This window comes from Schistocerca piceifrons, chromosome 5, assembly GCF_021461385.2.
Source record: "Schistocerca piceifrons isolate TAMUIC-IGC-003096 chromosome 5, iqSchPice1.1, whole genome shotgun sequence".
In the NCBI taxonomy this organism is placed as follows: Eukaryota; Metazoa; Arthropoda; class Insecta; order Orthoptera; family Acrididae; genus Schistocerca; species Schistocerca piceifrons.
In genome coordinates, this window is record NC_060142.1 from 394,574,316 (window position 1) to 394,592,139 (window position 17,824).

The window sequence follows — 17,824 nt, forward strand, 5'->3', positions numbered from 1 at the left end:
AAGGACAGAGTCTGTTTGCACAGCCGAAGATCTATTTTTACGCAGTGACAAACCCAATAAAACTGTAGAGTTCTGAAAGAAAATAGTTTTAGATGTTCTCGCCCTGATACGGAAAGCAAAGTAGTAATATTGGACGTGACCGTTCCTCACGCAACATAACTTGTCACAATGTGGACGTGACGGTTCTCAAGTTATAACAGCGGGCTAGTAATGTAACAGCCCCTTTACGAGACGCAGAAAACAGGGGAAAAATTGTTGTTCAGAAGCTCGGTTTGGCAGTTCTTATACACAATACACTCAAACAAAACGACATTTATGCCGAGTTAAGGAATTTCCCCAGAAAAACGCTGAGTGCCCGTGATCTTGCACACAGATGGCAAGATAGGATGCAGTAACACTCCATGGTAAACTACTGGCGTACCTACGACAACTGTAAAGGTACGCCATGTAGGCATATGTTAGACACGGTTTTCCCAAGGAGATTAATGTCAACTTCCCATACAATTTTTTTTAAATTTCTTTCGGAACGCGAACATACAGCCATCTCAATAGTGGAGATGTTATATAACAGTTTGTTTTGACAATTCAAAGCAGACATTAGTTTAAGTCGTATCCTGCTACGAAGTTACGTGGGCTTAACAAAGAACTGATTCCAATATAAAACAAGTTTTACAACCATAGGATGATCAAAAGAATAAACAAGACGAAAATGAAACACAGGCTCATTGATGTAGTATTGCCCATACGATTCGCGCATTTCCTCTTTTCCTACATTGTTGGTGACCTATTTTTCCTCATACTGCTGTAGCACCACATGTAAAGCGCTTCGATTTTCTTCTCCTCCGGTTTTCACACAGTCTCTCCCATATAAAGCTGTGCTCCAGACGGACATTCTGAGAAACTTCTTCCTCAAATTAAGCCCAATATATGATACTATTAGACTTCTTTTGGCCAGGACTGTCTTCATTACCTGCGCTAGTCTACTTTTCATGTTCTCCTCGCTTCGGCATCATGTGTTCAAAAATGGCTCTGAGCACTATGGGACTCAACTGCTGTGGTCATAAGTCCCCTAGAACTTAGAACTACTTAAACCTAACGAACCTAAGGACATCACACACATCCATGCCCGAGGCAGGATTCGAACCTGCGACCGTAGCGGTCGTGCGGTTCCAGACTGTAGCGCCTTTAACCGCTCGGCCACTCCGGCCGGCGGCATCATATGTTATTTTGCTTAAAAGATACCAGAATTCCTTCATTTCGTCTACTTCGTGGTCCCCAGTTTTGATGTTAAGTTTATCGCTAATCTCATTTTTGGTACTTCTTATTACTTTCATCTTTTGTCAATTTATTCTCAATCCATATTCTGTACTCGTTAGATTGTTCGTTACATTCTGCATGTCGTGTACTTCTTCCTCTCTTCCACAGAGGATAGCAATGGCATCAGTGAATCATATCACTGACATTTTTTTCAACCTGAAGTTAAATGCCACATCTGAAGCTTTCTTTTATTTCCGTCGTTGCTTCTTCAACGTACTTAGCTCTTGGTCTTCCTTCCTTACAGCTCCCTCAAGGTCATTGTATATATTGTATACTATCTACACCCGGCCGCACTTTGCTATGGTTCAGTCTGCTTAAATGGAAAGGAAACAAAAGAAAAAACACACGCCTCTATTATGTATGGGAATTGGATATACTTCTTTATCTCCTTCTCTTCTCCGTCTTTGTTCATATACAGCTTCCCCTGTCTTTAGCCACCTCCTCTTTCTTACCCGTCTCTCTGTCCATCATCTCCTCCGTCTCTCTCTCTCTCCATCTCCTTCTGTCCCCCTCTCCCCCCTTCTCCTAGTCCATCACCTCCTCACTACTTTCTCTGTCAATCTTCTCCTGTCCCCTCTCTCTGCATCTCCTCCCTCTGTTCTCCTCATTCCCATGCCCGTTTCCTCCCATCACTCTGTCGATTGCCGACCTCTGTGTCAGAGCGGTTCTAGGTGCTTCAGTCTGGAACCGCGCGACTGCTACGGTCCCAGGTTCGAATCCTGCCTCGGGCATGGATGTGTGTGATGTCCTTACGTTAGTTAGGTTTAAGTAGTTCTGAGTTCTAGGGGACTGATGACCTCAGATGTTAAGTCCCATAGTGCTCAGAGCCATTTGAACTCTATCCATTTAATCTTCTCTCCCCAGCTGTCATTGACTCTTGTTTATTTTAAAGCAAATTCAGATTCTGTAGTAGTATTACAATCATAAACCATAAATACAGTTTACCTGTTTGCCAACAATATTAAAGAAATAGGTACCTTAAAACACACCCGAATTAGAACTAAACGTTGTATCAAAATCTGAAAGCAATTCCGAGATTAACAATTCAGATTAACAGTCGTACTTTTATTAATATAGATTTTTTTTATATAGATTACCCAAATTCTCTTATAGCTTGCACCTATTTTCTTGAATATTTCGAACATCTTGCCCCATTTTACATTACCGATTGCTTTTTATAGTTAGACAATGAACGCGTCTTGATTTTTCTTAATTCTTGATTCAGTTATCAAGCGCAATGTTAAGACTGTCTCTACGGTGCCTGTAGCTTTCCTAAAGCCAAACTGGTCGTCAACTGAAAGATGTACACATTTCTTTTCCATTCTTTCTACGTTTGATGTGAGCGAATGTTAATGTGGCGCAGCACTATTTTGGCAATAATGCCCTCAATGTACACCTCGTTAATGCTGATTTACGGAAACCAGTATGTAACCATGTTGTATGAGGGACTGAACTCTTGATAATACATTAGGTCGGTCGTGTTGAAATTTATTAGCGGCCACATTTGTCTGGCCCAAATACTGTCAATTTGCCAAGACGGGAAACGGGAGCTGGTTCTAAAATACGATAGCGGGTAGTGGGCTGGAATCCACGAGCATCCGCAAGACGGGGGCGGTCATCTGATTACGGCGCGCGCGGTTTCCAGCAGGCAGCGGGCAACGGGCTACATCCGCCAGGCACCCGACTCGCGGAGTGATTTGCTAGCCGGCGATAAGACGCCGTGTCCGCGACGGCTGTTCTGTTCAACAAGGCAGCTCATTACGTCCCGCGACCAGCCTGCCCGTTAGAGGACCGCACTGCCACCGAGCACGTGCACCTACCGGAATTTTACGTAATCCAATCGAAACAGCTCTCCAGGATGAGTCACTTAACATCTCACTGCTATGATGCGTGGGCATCAGTTGAAACTTATCTCCACTTGCGTCTGTATCATAGCAACAGTCAACGCCTGAGTCAGTGTGTGAGGCGTGGTTTCAGTAGGAATCGATGGGGGACAGGGTAGAGGGATGGGAACGGCGATGATACACCCCCCCCTCCTCCCAGCAAAAAATTTTATAAAAACATTTATATTTTTGTGTAAATAAGTTCCCAAGTTTCACAGCTAACTCTCGGGGAATGAGGTGGCATGAAACATAAAATTGCCGGCCGCGGTGGTCTAGTGGTTCTAGGCGCTCAGTCCGGAACCGCGCGACTGCTACGGTCGCAGGTTCGAATCCTGCCTCGGGCATGGATGTGTGTGATGTCCTTAGGTTAGTTAGGTTTAAGTATTTCTAAGTTCTAGGGGACTGATGACCTCAGATGTTAAGTCCCATAGTGCTCAGAGCCATTTGAACCATTTGAAACATAAAAGTCTCAAAATTCTAGAAATTATAAGCTCTCTTTAACACAAGAAACTTTTCACGTGAAACTATATAGTTTCAGAGGCCTTCTCATGTCTCAAACACCTATGATGGATATACATAGATTGAAGAGGTGAGTGAAAATTTGTACCAAGGCCGGGATTCGAACCCAGGTCTCCTGCTCATCACTAGGCGGCTGTGCTAACTGCTACGCCGTTCAGATACAGTAGCTTTCCACAGATGCATGAACTACCACAGCATGCTTCTTTCCTCAGTCAAAGTTGCCACTCACGTCTCAGCCCACTTCGTTGTCCCCCTAAACCATGGTGGTGTAGTGGTTAGCACATCTGTCTAGTGAGCAGGAGACTAGCGTTCGAATCCAGGCGTTGGTACAAAGTTTCATTTATCGCATCAGTCTGCACATATAGATCAGTTTTCAACTGCTTACATGACGGTCTGCCGACGTGAACGTGCTTGTGGCCTAACCAGTAACATTCCAGCCAGTAAATGCACGCATTTACTGTACATGCTGTCAACAACAAATCTGACACGGTTCGTCATTCCTTTCCACAGGAAGAACAAGCAAAACACAGGAAGATAAGTAAGGGAAGACAAAGGAAAACAGCTTCCTTTAAGAAAGTGCAGGCTGACTTGTCGGACACAAGTGCAAACGCCTGGACGAAACAGCGTTCCCTCCATTTAAAGGCTCGCATTTTGTGTAAACCATAACGTTGTCAAAGCTGTGAAAATTTCGTACTGTCATAGTTATTCAAGTAATTGCTTGACACATGTTCCCAAAGACAAACACATCCCTTTCAAAGGCTATAGTTTTCTGAATTTAAATTTCTTGGAGATATGCTGAGGCAGTGTATATACAAATTATGTCTGATATATACAAATTATGTCTGCCCCCGGTAGCTGAGTGGTCAGCCCGACAGAATGTCAGTCCTAAGGGCCCGGGTTCGATTGTCGGCTGGGTTGGAGATTTTCTCCGCTGGGTGTTGTATTCTCCTAATTATCATCATTTCATCCCCATCAACGCGCAAATCACCGACGTGACGTCAACTCGAAAGACTTGCACCCAGCTAACGGTCTACGCGACGGGAGGCCCTAGTCACACGACATTTTACTTTACACAAATTATTAGATTAAAACTTTTTGATCTAATGTACAGAAATTATTAGTTAAAGCGTTTGATCGCAATTTAACAGTTCACTATTATTACTACTTCCACTTCTACTACTTCTACCGCTACTACTACCACCATAATTATTATTATTATTATTATTATTACACTGTCCTATCACATTAACGTGATAACCTATCCAAAACCTGAATAACCACATTTTGCAGCGCGGACCTCTGCGAGACGTCCAGGTGGTGAGTCAATCAGGTTTTGAAAGATATCGACAGCGATGTGAACTCTTGCCGACTTCAGTGCCGTGGCAGCTTCGCTACGTTTCACGGTTGAGTATCCATGGCGCGAACAGCCCGATCGTAGTCGTCTCACAGATTCTCGATCGGGTTTATATCCTGGAAATTCGATGGCCAGAGGATTAGGGTTAACTAATCCCGGTGCTCTTCGAACCTTGCTCGTACACTGCGAACTGTGGGACACGTTACATTGTCCTGTTGGCAGATGCCATCGTTGTTGTGGTCCCCAAGGATAGATGCATACTTGTATCGGTCTACTCTGCCTTCCAGAATGACATCACCCAGGGAATGCCACGAAAACATTCCTCAGATCACAACGTTCCCTCCTCCAACCTGCCCCCTTGCGGCGACTGTCGCAGGGTGTTTGCTTTCAGACGTCCACGCCGTACACGCCAATGGTCACCTGTCCAGTGGAGCAGAAGACAGGCGACATAGCCGGGAATCTGTCATGAAATAACAAAAAATAGAGACTGACAGAAGAAAATAAGCCTATTTGCTTTCAGTTTTTTTAACTGTAGTTAAAGGCTTTCGGATTTACATATAACTACTAGATGCCTATACCTAACCGATTTTTTTGTAAATACGTTGCGTTGTACTCTGCAACAGTATTCTCTGGAACCCTTAAAGTTACTTATCACCTTGATAATTTGGTTTCAATAAATGTCGCAGCCGTGCGATATATTATTTGTATAAAAGTATTTCTTTGTCGATTTACCACTTTCAAGTCCCTGTAGCTCATTTCATATTTGTATTGTTACGTGTCGAAATTACGACAAAAATTTGAGAAAATCGGAAAACGACCCACAAGTTGGCAGCGACCTCTGCCAGAACATGGCGCACCCAAACGCCTACACGTTACTAAGGTCGATTTTTATGGAAACGGAGTTAAAGTTTTGAGAAGCAGCAAAAATTATCAGGAAATAATTTTAAACGGAACTACTGAAACCTTGAAATCGTGTGAAATATTCCTGCACAAAATATAAATGAATTCAGCACGAACACTCGAGAACAGCATTTTCCTGAATGAAATGCACGTAGTGAGTGCTCTGTACAGTGACCGTGATGGCCACCGATCGTCGGAATGCGGGCAATGTGGAGAGTTTGAGTTCGGTACCCAGTCGGTGGCTTGGGTGTTTCGTGTAGGCGAGACACGCGCGGCTGTTGGACGGCGGGAGGGAGGAATGAACAGCAGCGGACACGGAGGAGACGGAGACAGCTGCCTGGCATTGCTACGCCACGCCGCGTCGCTGAACGCCGCCTAGAGGCCCAGCAGTCGTCGAGTGTCCTACAATGCAATGCAGTACAGGGAGAAATCACCAGTAGCAGTTACTCTAATGGAGGGTCTGTCTGCTGTTGAATTTTGGAAAATGTTTTATGCTCGCATATTATGCCATTCCTGGAGACTGTAGGGATATACATGGATTGCGAAAACAATGTTTGAAACCCATCTGAATCTTCTGGTCCACGAGACCTAGAAAATAGTAAATACCGACGCCCAGACTGATGACGTGTATCTTGACTTCCGCAAGGCGTTCGAAACAGTACCATAATCCCGCCTAATGAACAAAATGCGAGAGTACGGAACAACGAACCAGCTGTGTCACTGGATTGAAGATTTACTGGAAAACAGAACACAGAATGTCTCTCAATTGAGAATAGTCTACACATGTGAAAGTAACCCCGGGCGTACCCCAATGGAGTGTACAGCACAATTACTTTTCACGATATCCATAAATAACCTAGTAGATAATGTCGGAAGTTCCATGAGTTGGCGGATAATGCTGTTGTATACAGAGAAGTCGCAACCCCAGAAATGCAGTCGTACCTGCAGACTGTCAACGCTTGGTGCACGGATTGACAGTTGACCCTAAATACTAACAAAATAAAAACTATTCTGCTTAAATAGACAGAAACACTCATTCACATTTATTAAAATATTCCGGTCTATTATGCCTTGGTCGGATGAATTTCTTGTTGAAACCCAATGTTTCGTTATTACTGAGCCAGGGTGCCCATCGGAGTTCGAACGAGATACAACTACCCTTGAAGAGGTCCTCCAAAGACGGAGACGAAATGTTGTATAGAAACAAGAGATCCATTCGCTCACGGCAAAATAGCCCGGAATATTGTAATAAAATTTAATAAAATAAATTTTAATAAAACCGTGAAAGTTTACGTTTTACTGAAAGACACTTAACTGCATGATTATCGATTGCAGAATCATCACTAGAAGCAGTCACGTCCATAAAACATCTCCAAGTGTGCTTATGGGCCGGCTTATGGTGAACGAACACATTAAACTAACCGCAGGTAAGGAAGATGCTAGACAGATTCATCAGGAATAATAGTCCATCTACAAAGGAGGCAGCTTACAAAGCCCTCTTTCGACCAATACTTGAATATTCCTCGTCAGTCTGGGACCCGTACCAGATAGAACAGATAAGAGGAAATAAACAATATCCAAAGAAGAACAGTGCGTTTCGTTACCGATTCATTCAGTAAGCGCGAAAGCATCACGGACATGCTTAGCCAACTCGAGTGTCATGCGCAGCAAGTCAGGCGTTCTGCATCACGGTGTAGTTTACTGTTAAAATTCTGAGAGCATACGTCCCTAGGAGTGCTTACAAATATATTGATTCCTCCTAGGTATGTCTCACGAAAAGACCGTGAGCATAAAATTGGAAAGGTTCAAGCTCACACGGAGGGTTACGAACAATCGTTCTTCCCGCGAACGACTCGCAGTCAAAACAGGAAAGAATAGAGACGACAGAAGTACCACAAAGTACATACATGGAGACGTAAATGTACAGGATGTCAATAAATCTTGCTCGCAGCTAGTTGAAGTGTTGAGGCACTGGGCAGGCACGGAGAGCCAGTGGTTTCAGCCGCTGGTGACAGGGATCACCCCCGGCTGACTAATTGTAACAACGAATACCTGGGCCGTAGTACAGCAGAATATTCGACAAGACAGTGCTGGAAAATGTCATCTGAAACATGTCATCCTGCGGCATCTTTTTGCTGTGGAGGTAACTACAAGTTTAGGAATTTTCTTTCTGCTCGCTTATCAATTACAGCAGCCGGTAACTATGTCGTCATCCAACCATTCGTGAAAACCAATAACATTCTATCAAAGACAACCCCCGCCACCCGCTCCTGTATTTTGAAATAGCATACAACAGCCCGATAAGAGAGTTTCAGTAGAGTACCAGATTTGGATGTTACAGGGAAACCTACAAAAAAGCGTGGATTTTGATAAATGTAGAATCGAAGTGTACCGACACTATACAGTTTCAGTTCATACAGAGTGACAGGGGTCAAACTGAAACTTTGGTCCCACATTTAGCATTCTTCGCATATTGTTCTGACAGGTTTCTCTGCGATATTTTATGTTTCCTGGGCACATCGAATGCCGTTACAGAAAGTGCAGTGCCAACGCTTAGGATAAATAGAGATCCTTTAGGATCTCGGTAGATAAAAGAAGTTACTGTTATTTACAGTACAGTCAAATGGTCACCACACTGAATCGCTCGAGCCGATACATTTCAGTTCAGATCTGTGGAAATATGTCTTTACATCTAATTTTTCCGGAAGATGAACGAGATCCATTTGTACGGTATAAATGCACTTATCTTATTCTTATCTGCCGCTCATCATCACATGTGCTCTTCAGTTCGACTACAGAGCTTAGCTGGAGATTTGATTTGATTTATTGCTCATTTAGAGACCTGTTGGCTTACATTTTATAAGAGGTCATTCATTTCATAGCTTTTCAAGTAGATTACAAAACATATTCCATATTACAAACAGCAATTATTGTTTTCAGAAATTAGCTGGAGAACACTACGTTTAGAAATTCTCTGCGTTTCACCTTACTCACGAAGAATGTCAAAATGGTTCAAATGGCTCTGAGCACTATGGGACTCAACTGCTGAGGTCATTAGTCCCCTAGAACTTAGAACTAGTTAAACCTAACTAACCTAAGGACATCACAAACATCCATGCCCGAGGCAGGATTCGAACCTGCGACCGTAGCGGTCTTGCGGTTCCAGACTGCAGCGCCTTTAACCGCACGGCCACTTCGGCCGGCACGAAGAATGTCAGAATTACTCGATGAATACTGATGGCCAAGGTCCCCTGAGTTGTTCTTAACAGTATTTCTCGGATGCTACTGAGAGCGTCGTGTACACCTGCTCCTACATAATGCCGTGGGCGCTGTTGAGCGATCACAGACGAGCACTGTTTATCAATTCCAATGTCTTATGGCTTTCGTTCTGTAACTAGTCACTGCCTTCACTGGAGAGAAAGCAACTGAAAACAAGGTATAATTCAATCGTCCATCAGTAAGCACTATAAAAAACTGCCTACGTAATTATGGCACGAATTTTTGGTAAATATTAACTGACACTGTGTTGTAACATGGTTTTCACCTCACTGGTAGACAAGAAAATGAAATAAAGTTAAAAGGAAGTGTTTCTAGGAGTGGGAAAGGGAACTCTAGAAAGAAAGCGGACCAACGGGAAAGAGGCAGTCCTTTGATCTGCATGTCCTCCGCTGATACAGATCTCGAGGGGCACAATGTGGGGAGCGACCCTCTATTCATCCTTGCCTTATAGAGTTCTGTCAAATGAGTAAAGCTGAGTCTCAGTAGATGTACAGGTACCAATTACACAACCCAGGCCCTCGGTCTCACAATAAAAACAAAGTTTTCACAATTACAGGCCTATTTTTATTTACACTATGAATATCTTCGTTCATAAACTAGTGAAATACTATAAAATTTTGTTGCTCTTTAAAAAATATTTTGACAGCTATAAGAAACAAAATCTAACGGAATCCTATTTCAGACACGCATGTCTGATAAGAAACGATTGTCACTCACCAATACTTGATAATCGAATTTTGATTCTTCAACCACGTACCTGTAACAAAAGAACACCGAGTATTAGCTATCCACAATATTTTGATTCCATTGTTTATTACAAGTGCTTAAGTTTATTATTGCAGAAGCAATATTTTTTATGTATTTTGAAAGAAAGAAGTTACAAACTTTTTTTAAAAAATTTGTGAAATAGAGGTATTATGATGCCTTCCTATATTTAACAATGAGGATGCGACCGCTGCTTATTTTTCTACCAATGCTTCACTTTTGTTTTTGACGTTGATCTTTTTAAATATATTTCAGTTACATGATGATAATCTATACGATCGCTCTTACCCCAAAATTAAGTTTTTTTTTCTTACGAGAGAGAGTCTAGCCAACTATCCTACAACGACATGTAAGTACCGCGTTCGTTACCCTGAACAGAAATAACGTGTGAGGAAACATTCTAGTGTGAACTAATACCACTGGCGAGCTGCATTTTCAGCAAGAGAATGCACCATACTATCAATATGAAACTGTGTTTAAATGGTCTGTGAACACTCCAGAATAGTGGAGGAATTCCGCTGGCCCTGGCGTCATTGATCTCGAGTCACGTGATGCTGTCGTAATGCACTATCGTGTTGCGCGATAGGGTTGAGGGCCCTAGAAACCGTCCGAGATCTCGTGGATGACGGCGCCGCAGAGGTCCGTGTTGCCGTGCCCGGGGTCGCAGTGCACGCCAGCAGGGGGCGTGCGAAGAGCCAAGCGCTCCGCCAGTGGAGCGTCTCCGGTGAGTCAGCCCGGCCGGCCGCGGCCGGCGCGCGGAACCGCGCCAGCGGCCACACGCTGGCGGCTTAACAACTAGACTCTCCGCCCTCGCCCAAGCGAAACCCCAAAAACAATGTAAAAGTGCCACGGCAGCCCTCCGTGCCGTGGAATAAATCCGTTATTCGTTGGATTGCCGCTTTTCGTACGATTTCTACAATTTGCCTTCAGTTTTCTGTCTCATATGGTGCTGTCTTACATTATGCACGTAAATACGGGTCACTAACACAGCGTTCTCCTCACCTCTCGCCCCATCTTGTTAGGACAAACAGATCAAACCCATTTGCAGAATGTTCGGAACTTCCCGTTACAAACTTCTAGGACTTGTGGATTGGAGTGAGTACATAATATTTTGAATAGAAACCCATGTCCGGAAAAGGATCGCTTCCGTTCGATGACGGTCTCAATTCAGATGTGCAACGCATCCATGTCTGCTGAAGGAAAGAGAAAAATCTTACAGTTGCTTGTCCTGGTATGCAATAGGGTAGACAGGATGACATGCACCACGCCAGATGGTCACTTGACGTCACTTAACGTCTTCCTTGCTGCGAGACCTGTTCAATACCTGTGTGTCTCTGGTACAGTAAACATAGTTCGGAACAAGTTTTCCGAATACGCAGACATGTTCCTTGTGTATGGCGAAGCTCGATATCACGGAAGAGCTGCCAGTCGGCTGTGTCACGAGTTTTTTCCGCGTCGTAGTACGCGATCGCAGAGACTTTTTGCCCAAGTTATGTAGCGGTTTCGATAAATAGATAACTTCATCGTGATGAGGCAGGACTGTGATGCTCTACGGTAACACCGCACGCCCGTATTTAAGGAAGACGTATTGCACAGCATTGAAGAGAACCAATCAACGAGTACACGAAGAATTGCGGGGGCAATGGGTGTCAGTCACAGTACCGTATGCGACAATCTACGTATGCAACATTTACATCTGTACCACTGACAAAGGGTACACGCTATGGATCCAGCAGATTTTCCACAACGCGTTGCCTACTGCACGTTGTTCCTGCACCACTGCATCGGCACACCCCTATTTCCACGTCGAGTTCTGTTCACAGATGAATGTAAGTCCACTAGGGACTGTGTTCTGAATTCGTGAAACAGCCATGTCCAAGTAGACGAAAACACTCGTGCAACGCTTGTTCAGCGATTTCAGCAGCAGTTTCGTACTGACATGTGAGCAGGTACTCTGGACAGTCATGTAATTGGGCTGTACCTCCTTCCACTCAAGTTAACTTGTCCTTCATATCTGATCTTCCTACAAAACGTATTGGACCCGTTTTTGGAAGCTGTACCAACACGAAATGTAGTTTCAGCATGATGGCGCACCATCCACTTCTCACGTACAGTTCGGAGGAGTTTCAATAGGCGACATGGTAAAAGATGGATAGGTCGAAGTGGTGCAAGCGCGTGGCCGTCACGATCGCCGGATTTAACTCCTGCAGACTAATTCTTGTGGGGTCGTATGCAAAGTTTAATTTACGAGATTCCTGTAGAGATAGAGGGAAATCGGGTAGCTCGACTTCTGTCCGCTGCACTAGAAATTGAAGAGACACCGGATGGGATGGAGAGTCTGTACCAGAACATGCTTCGTAGGTTCAATGGCTGTAACAACGTTGGTGATCGACACATCGAACCGCTGTTGTAAAGCATCAGTGCTGTTCTTTACGTACTTTTGGAATAATGTAAACTCATAATGTTTAAGGGCTAATACACATGTGCTTAAGCTAGAAGTCTTTCGCTATGTTTCCTTTCCTTTCCTGTTATCTAATAATTGTACTGCGTCACGCCTAATTCAGTTCCTCAAGCAGAGGTGGATGAGTTAAACATCTGAACTGAAACCGTTGTAGAACGGAAAGGGCATATTTCCGGGCATGGGATCCTCTTCAAAATATCGTGTGCTCACTATCCTCTACAAGCATAGAAGTTTGTAACGGGAATTTCCATACATCCTACATATTATAAGAATGGATGTACGTATATATGTTTGTATACTCCACGTCTCCTCCTGAACCACTCGACCAATTTCAACCAAATCTTGGTACACATAGCACTTGCTGTCTGGAAAGAGCCGCTGTGAGAGTAAGAAGAACCACCTGCCTGTAAAATACTAACTGTATTCACGACACGTTTTGCAGACAATGTTCACATGTATCCCAGAATGTACCTGCACAATTATATCAATGTACGACACATAACTCAGGAGATAAACATAAACACAGAAATGCTTGAAAAGCTGCCGCATCATACAAAACGTTGAAATTGATTACGTCGTTGTTACTAACTTTATTCGCAACACTTTTCGAAGCCAGTATCCATATATGCTGCTGAATGTACTAACAAAAATATACCACTGTACGACATTTATTTCAGGAGATATGACGTCAAATTCTGAGATACCCGAAAACCTGCCGCACCACACATGACGTATTAGTTTATTACTTCTTTACTACTAACTCTATACGCAACACATTTCGCAGATACTAGCCACATATACCACAGGGTTTACCTGAAAACTGTATCATTGTACAGGACATACTTCAGGAAATACGACGTCATAAACCTTCAGCTGCGAGAAAATGAAACTGTAGAGCGAGATTCGCTTGAGATACAGGTGAAATGTGTGTACAAATACGTGTGAAACGTGTTAAATTTATATGAAATATATTTGAAATGCGCGCACGTGGACAAAGCCATGGATAAAAAGCTCATCCGAAACCTCTGGAACGATTTCAACAACATTTGGTACAAACATTAGTTACAATCTTAAAAGGAATAGTGTGGGGTTAAGAACCACATGCCTGCTATTGGAGTGAGAGTGATAAAGTGGAGAGAGAATGGGAGAGGAATAGATGGACTGAGCGAGGGGGAAGGAGGATAGAAGACTGGAATAAAAATACATGCCTGGGCAATGCCGGATACTCAGCTACTAGTATATACTCATGCTTTATCTGTCCTTTAATTTTCGATAGCCGTCTTCACATAATGATTTCAGTTTTTCTTTTCCTATTTTCACACATTCAAAGTTTCACTTGAATAAAATGTAGTGTGCCAAGAGATGGAGCGAGTGTGGCACGTAACTAGTTGCCTCATGGCCTGCGATTCGTCGCATCCTATTCCTGAATGGGACAGTCTTTAGGTGCGTGATTGTGTAACAAAACTGCGAAATTTTTAAGGAGTTTAACAAAATGTCATGACATTAAACTCATATTGTAGGTCTAACACTCTATATCATCATTATCATCATTGTTTTCACCATTATCAGCCATATGAAATAAATTGGCGGATACTTCACCTATGCACATTCAACGCTGCCACTACTAGTTTCCTAATATCGGCCAGCGTTTCGTTAAGCTGTCGTCTCTGCCTTTTCTCGTGTCTTGGAGTTCAGCAGCACTCTTCCTTCGCCTTGCTGGATGTTCATTCCATTCTCGTTGCAATCATTTTTAGGTTACACACTCACTCATTCATGCGCTTGTTTTCCTGGTTCTTCTGGCAGATCCACAATAATTCCCTCTCTTGCCCTCTGATCGACCGTCAGTTTAAATTTTTTGCATCTAAATTCCGTCTTGAAGACATTCACTGAATATGGTAACACCCTGAACAGCAGCCGGCCGGTGTGGCCGAGCGGTTCTAGGCGCTTCAGTCCGGAACCGCGCGACCGCTACGGTCGCAGGTTCGAATCCTGCCTCTTGCATGGATGTGTGTGATGTCCTTAGGTTAGTTAGGTTTAAGTAGTTCTAAGTTCTAGGGAACTGATGACCTCAGATGTTCAGTCCCATAGTGCTCAGAGCCATTTGAACAATTTGAACTGAACAGCACTGAAAGTGGAAAATCGAGAAAGACTAGTTCGTGTTTTGAAAAAAGGACGAATTCTGCTATACATGGCGATTTTTTCCACCGTGTACAAACTCTATGGTTTGATCAATGAGAGGATACAAAACAAAAAAGGTCTAATTTATGTCCGGAAATGCATGGTTTACATGCTAGAGACCGTTTATTCAACATACATTGTCATGGAGACTTCGGTTTAATACACGCTGTACCATGCAGCCACAGTTACAGTGTGTGTTGAAAATGGTTTCCATGCGCCTCAACGCATGCGAATAAGTGCAGTATCATGTTCTTTCTCACCGACCACACCGGCCAGGCTGCATCCAAACAATGTCAAAGACATCATGAATATGCTGCTCCAGTGTCTCCACATCTGGAAAGGGCTCTGCATACACGATAGTTTTGAGATGGTCCCATAACTAGAAATCGCACGGGTTAGATCCGCTGAACTAGCAGGCCAAGCAACTGGACCCCCTCGTCCGATCCATCGACCAGAGGAGACGCGATTCAGATATGTCCGGACGTTAACGGCGAAGTGAGCAGGAGCAGACACATAGCTCTTCAGATCATCAATTGTACTTCTTCCAGCAGGAGAGGAAAACTCACCTGCAAGAAAACGCCGATAATTCCGGCCTATTAGGCGACGTGAAAGGAAGTCTTGTCCCAAAATACGGTCGGCAATTATCCCTGCCCACACATTCCGTCTGCTTGACGATTCGCTGTCACTACACCATGGGGTTCTGCATATTATCCCACAGATGAATGTTCTGAAAATAGAAGATACCACTCCGCGTAAAGGGCATCATCTGTGAATAGGTGGATGACACAAATCCAGGAATCGTGGTTGCCTGGTGAAGAAACAAGTGACAAAACTGCTCGTGATGTGGTAAGTCTGACGCTAGTAAGCCCTGCACACGCTGTACGTGATAACGGTAGTAACAATTGTCACGGAGAATGTTCCACATCGTTGTCTGTCTTACCCTGTACTGACGGGCCAACTGCCTGATACTGACACGGTGGTTGAGTTCTACAATAGTAATCACATTTTCCTCCAACTCTGGTGCACGAACATTTCGGGTACGTCCTTCATGTATTCCTGCTTCCTGAAACAACCCTATCTCGACAAACAGTGAAGCACTGTTGCAAACATTAAACGCTGTGCTTGTTGTCGGCGGGGATAGGTCTCCTAATACAACCTTGCTGCCCGCCGCCCGGTGACATTTGCCTTTCCGCCAGTAAACGCTATGTCGGCAAGCTCTCGATTTGAATACGGACTCATTATGTACAACGCTATATCACACCCACTACAAGGTGAGTCAGCAAGAGAAGTGAATCGGATACATCAATGCCTGTTACTATGGCAGGAAAGGGCGCTAGAGCATGACGTATGAGGAACAGTACCAACCTCTAGGAGACCATGAACACTAACTGTGGCTGCTTTGTACAGCGCGTATTAGAGCGCAGTCTCTATAACAAAGTATGGTTCCAATGGCTCTGAGCACTATGGGACTCAACATCTGAGGTCATCAGTCCCCTATAACTTCGAACTACGTAAACCTAACTAACCGAAGAACATCACACACATCAATGCCCGAGGCAGGATTCGAACCTGCGACCGTAGCGGTCGCGCGGTTGCAGACTGAAGCGCCTAGAACCGCTCGGCCGCACCTGCCGGCATAACAAAATATGATTGAATAAATGGTCTCTAGCATGGAAACCACGCATTTCCGGACATAATTTGATTAGACCTTTATTGTTCCGTATCCTTTCATCGATCAATCCCTACAGTTTGTACACCGTGGAAATAATTATCCTGTAGACAGTGCGATTACGCAAGATGACGGAAGCAAAGGTGAAAACGTTCAAGAAAACATTTCTGCTTTTACATGGAATAGATGACGATATTTCTAAAATAGAACGTCCGAATGGGGAAGTGCTGGTACGCCCTTTGTTGTTAATCTGTCAATCACTGGGACAGAGCTGCACAAGACAGTTACTTACTATTAATCTGAGATTATTCACAATTAAAATCTTAAGCTGAAGAGAAACGACGAAATCGCGCCGTCTCTGGATCGTAATCCTCTTGCTGCGAATTCTTCTCGAATGTTTTGGTGAGATGCGAAAATTTCATGATATAGATACCAACTACACGACTGAATTTCAACTGTAGATAATAGACGGAGAGAAAAAGGAATCCAAAGTGAGACGTCTCGCCTCGACCGTGAGAGTCAAATCTTACACTTGCACGCTTAGCGTGTTCCGACAAAGACTGCCGTTCCACTTCGTACACCATCCACGATCCGTGAGAGCAGCGAGGAGGTCGAGAGCTAATCGAGTTCAGTGCAGAAGTATAAAAAAACTGCAACTGAGGCGAATTCTGTTTTCACACAGAGCCTGCCGAAGGCGGTACTGGTGAAAGCCCTTATAAAGAGCATTCTTTGTTGCTGTTGTGAAGCAACTGAAGAAATGAGGAGCAATTTTCTGTGAGTTCACGACTCTATACGCACTTCCACGATTCAGAACGGTCGTTACAGAAAACGGTGAAAGCTCACGTTCAGCATTGTCTGAAATGCGGTAACAAACTCTGGAACTGTAGCATATAGGATGTCTCTGCTAAGAACCGTCAGGCGCCTTTTCTCTGACTTTTCGGCAGTTATTTGTATAGTTTGTTTGTAGCTGGAATCAGCTCAAACGAATACTGTTCATTACGTCTTTCATGCGACACCCAGCGTCGACGGAAAACGTCGGTTTGTTTCCCGTTAAAAACAAAATGATTTTTGAAGTGAAATTTTACGTGTCCATACAACAGAACGTCCCAAATCGGTCTAGTGTGATATTCCTTTTATCAGTATGCATGAACAGGGACAGGAAACACGGAGAATCATCAGTACCCCGGCAGCGGCAGCACCGCCTTGGCCCACGCTGACTGCTACCGCCTTGCAGAAGCGCGCTGCACATTCCCTGCTGGAATACAGACTATTCTTCGTGTTTCACTGTTCTTGTTAATACGTATCGACAAAGGGAATAACACAGTGAATTGATTTCGGTCCGCTCTACCGAATGAGCACGTAAAATTTCGCTTTAAAAGTAATTTAGTTTGCAGTGGGAGACAAACCATATGAAAGAAGTGTTGAGCAGGATTTCTTTGGGCTGATTCCAGCTACATGTTCCAAAGCGAAACTGCAAACATGTGCTGAAACACCAGAGA